General features: G+C 32.4%; 1 long non-coding RNA gene across 1 annotated transcript; it reads right to left on the bottom strand.

Moving 5' to 3' along the window:
- Positions 1-958: 958 nt before the first annotated feature.
- LOC142609761 (uncharacterized) lies at positions 959-3,911 on the bottom strand. The gene is made up of 3 exons (XR_012839667.1): positions 3,752-3,911; positions 2,508-2,596; positions 959-1,157 (listed from the first exon to the last, which is right to left on the bottom strand). It is a non-coding gene; the product is annotated as an uncharacterized LOC142609761 (long non-coding RNA).
- Between the last annotated feature and the right edge of the window lie 803 nt (positions 3,912-4,714).

Raw genomic sequence — 4,714 nt, 5'->3', positions numbered from 1 at the left:
TCATTTCCTCCACATCCAAAAAATATTTCCTCAATGGCTGCTTCACAGGTTTAGCATTAGGATCCACCTTTAACTTGTGTGTTACCAAGTTCTGGCTTAGGCTTGGCATTTCTTGATAACTCCAAGCAAAAACATCCTTGTGTTCGTTCAACAAGGCTACCAATTTTCCTCTTTATTCTTCAAATAGACTCTTGCTGATTTTTACCAACTTTTCACCTTCTTCTCTATTATTCAAATTAACCTCAACAAGTTCTTCTTGCACATTCTTAACAACATAGTTCATGCACTTAAGGGCTTCTTTCATAAACTCCTCAGTTTAATGAACTTCCTCTGGTTGTTATGCCGAATTAAGGAAATTAGGCTCACCATCCTCCTCATCCCCTTTCTTTAACCATCAGAATTCATATATCACCCAGCCTTCAGGCCCAGTAACCCTTCTTATCTTGGAAGGTCTTTCTGGTTCTACCATTTTGCCATCATCTTCTTCCTCTGCTTGCAAAACAATAGGATTAAAAGGAAGAACTATATTCTCACCCTCAGGTTCATACTCTCAATATAAAGCTGCCTCAACAAAATGCAATTTTGCTCTATCAAAAAGCATCTTAGTGGCCTTAATAACTACTTGCTTATTCCTCCAAACGGCCTTCACACATTGATGATATGTGGAAGCCACTGCTTTATATGCCTTTAGCCATGGACGACCTAAGATGATGTGGTAAGACATATTCCCTTCCATCACATGCATAAGAGTGGGTGTTACATCCCAAACCCGATACCCAGATTTGTGACCATGACCAGCATGCTAATATCAAGCTTAAAGCTGATATTAACAAGACCCAACTAAACTTTTACAAAAGCTTCCCTCTATCTTTGCATTCTTGTTTCTTTACTTCATGATATAATTTTTCACATGATATTCAGAGCATTTACATTGTACTTCAAGGGATAACACAATCCACCAGTTACTCAAATTCTAAATTTCACTTAATACATCTCTTAATATTTTAAGGTACACAACTTTCATTAGATCCTAAAATACACAATACTACAAAGCTAAACATCAAATTATTGCTTTGGGATCTATACATTTAAAACTAAAACCAACTCCTTCCAAAACTTGACTAAGGCTCCCTCTGCTCCAACATAAAACCTGTAGACTGAAAGAGTAGAAGGGGTGAGCTACACAACTCAGTAAGGGTAAGATCCATAAGAAGTTAATAAGAATGCATGTAAATCAAATCATTTTATTTTATAAATAATCAGATAGGAGAACATCTTTTCATGCATAGTATTTTATACTATTCATAATAATAACTTATACGCTCTTCATAGAAAAATAATTGTTCTCCCTTTTCTTATCAAAATAATATTACCAAAACCTTTCGGATTGAATTTCTTTCATTTCTTACAAAGTCACCAAATATAATATTGATTGTTTAAAATCATGTACATACAGACATACATACATATGCATATACATACATACATACATATATATATATATATATATATATATATATATATATATATATATATATATATTCTCATTACAAAATGATCATTTTAACTTAAATCAGGTAATTGGTAACTTTGACTTAAAGTAGAAAAATCTTGATGAATAAGAAAACTTTTCCTCATAAACTTCTTCTTGTAAAATATTATAACTTTCATAGTCATAAAACTTAATGTTTCATAAAGAACAAAAATCTGTTGACTTTTTAACATTAACTTGTACTTTCATCAGAAGCTTTATCTTTATAGAACACTAAAACCTTTTCATCAAATTCTTTATCTTTAAAGCACAACAGAACTTCAGAAACTTTTATCTTTAAAGAACAACTTTTCCTTTCATCATAAACTTCCTTTCATGAGATCTTTTAACTTTTCATAATGCATTTAAACAGTTCTTTCTCTCATGATCAATAAAATAATATAGTTGTTCATAACATATTGGTTAGTCCATATCTGATAAATCTGTACTTGGTGCATGTGCACAACAGAGAAGGCCTCATCACATTTGGGTGCCCTCATGTGCATGATATTGTCCTCTTTAGGAGGCTTGATGGCACATCCGCTCAAGGTTTCGATCCTCCCTGCTATCTGTACACATTGGGGAAGAGGCCTTGTTCAAATTAGAGTTACGGGCACCCCCGTTTCCTCTACTTTAAATGGCCAAACAAATAACATTTTTCATGGAAAGCCAATACTTTTAACCCTTACTGGCCGAGTTCAGATCACCAGAGGACATAACCCGAAAATATTTCATACTTATACATCATACTGAAATTCATAGTTTGCATAACATTTCACAATAATAGCATTTTTCCATAATTTTCTTTAAACATCATGTTCGTGGAAATTAGTAATGGCATCAATATGCTTAAATCATATACATAAGGTTTCGAAAGTTCACGAACATATCTTTGTCTGAAATGTGATTATATGTCATATCTCTAATCAAAAACCTTTTAATGCATAATACACTTTAAAATAACCTCATGACTTACCAAATGCTCATATAACTTATCCTTTACTTGAAAGCAGAGGAACCAAAAGCCTACAGTCGAAGGAGCTTAGATTTGGGAACTGGTAACACCTAAACCAAATATCAAAGCTTATTACTTACAATTAGTTATTCCTTATCATAAACTTATACATTCATCTCAAAGCCTATCTCTTAAAATCAAGGAAGTCATATTCCCACCTCAAAGAGGTTCCCCAAACATAAGATACATTCATTAACACCATGATGTACCAAACTAAAGAGAAAACCACATTCTCATATTCATATCATATCTCCAGAAGAGCCAAATTCATTTCAAAAGGTGCTTTGATATTAGGGCAATAATGCATGCATAAACATAAAATCCTTTAAGCATGGTCATGTAACCATATGCACTCACATGGCAACATACAACACGTTGAACAAGACAGCAACATGAAAAAGCAATAGAATGGTTTAGAACCCCTCCTTTGAGTATTAAACCTTAACCAAGTTATAAAAAATTAATCTATGATCTAAACATACCAAAAGATAAGCATATTAAATTATAGCTCAAAAAATTCACCCTAACTTTAGAATTAAATCCTCAAAGTCAGAGTTAACAATTACTGTTTACTGCTCATTTCAATAGCATATGCCTCATTTGTAAAATACAAATGGGCTATCCATACACATCCAAACGTCATGAAATTTTACAAGCTACCCCCTGGATGTCTAGTATATACCATATCAATTTTAGAGTCAAAGCATAAAACCAATAGTTATTAAAAATCATACAAGAAAACATGCTCAAATTTGTCCTGATAGAATTTCATGCAACTTAAAAATTAAACCATTCTTTTTATATTGATCCAAATGCTGTGATACCACGTCCATAACAACCACATGTGTCTTAGATTTCATAGGAAATATCCCTAGCATCCAAATTCACTATATACAATTTAATACATAATTAACCATGTGTAAACACAGAATCAGTCATAGTGACAGTTTTGAAACATTTTCTTGTAAAATTATAAAATGATTGCAAATAGTCTTATTATCATATGGGGATTTTTATACACTCATTAGACATGTTAAAAAACACTTATATATAGCCATTTAATCATTTATAGCAAAATTAAATACAACAAAAATTCCAGCAGTAACATCTCATGATTTCCTACTTTCACAAACCACAAATACCATTACTAAAAAATTCTTCGAAGAAATCATGGATTCTAAGATGAGAGTAGCTAGAACCCTTACCAAGTTCTTGGTTCTTGAGGGGAAAATAGGAATAGAATCACTCCTGCATGAAAGGATTTCCCTTTCCTAGTGGTTGGACCCAAAAGTATGAGAGGTAGAGAGCTTGAGAGAGTTTTCTTTCTTTTGGTGTTGGACCCGTGGGTATGAGAGAGGGAGAGAGTTCTTGGAAGTTCTAGTTGTTTTGAAAAGTCAAAGAAGAATAAGATGAGGTGCTGATGATAAGAACAAAGAAAGAAGAAAACAAAGGAGCAAAGAAAGAAGAGTGATGCAGCAAAGAAGTCAAGGAAAATAACTTGGGCAGGCATGTGTATGCTAAAGGGAATAGTGAGTTGATGACTCACCTTACAACCTTTTAAAATTTACTTACCACTCCCTCACAAGCTTATATTCTATAAAGGTCCAAACTATAAAATAACTTTGCATATAAAACCTTACCTTTATACTTAATTAAACACCAACAACTATATATCTAATAATTTAACCACTTAATATAGTTTTGTACATACTAAGTATATATTTATAATACAATTAGCCATTCAATTATTTATAATCTTTACAATTCTTATTCAATGGCATTATAAATTAATATGTTTATTAAATACTCTTCTATTATTATAGAAAGAAAGTAGCTTAAAATAATAATAATAATAATAATAATAATAATAATAATACTTAACCACTCAAACACATAGTTTAACTATACAATTGGATCAGGGTGTTGTAGTGGGTGCTCAAATCAGTCCAACCCTAAGATCCAAAGACACATGCCCAAAAGTACTCTATTATAAGGCTCATATTGTTGTTACTAGCATTGGCTCTAGAATAATTCTTTCTCTCGGAATTCCCAAGGCATCAAAAGTTGGGAGAGGCAAAATATTGGTGGATGCACCGTGTTTACTAATGCCCTTTTGATTCGAGATGCTCCCAAAAAGGCAGTGACATATAAAGGCTTGTTGCCATCAA

This window comes from Castanea sativa, chromosome 9 (assembly GCF_040712315.1).
Source record: "Castanea sativa cultivar Marrone di Chiusa Pesio chromosome 9, ASM4071231v1".
NCBI lineage: Eukaryota > Viridiplantae > Streptophyta > Magnoliopsida > Fagales > Fagaceae > Castanea > Castanea sativa.
The sequence above is the reverse complement of the archived record's forward strand: the minus strand, read 5'-3'. Positions and strand labels throughout refer to the sequence as shown.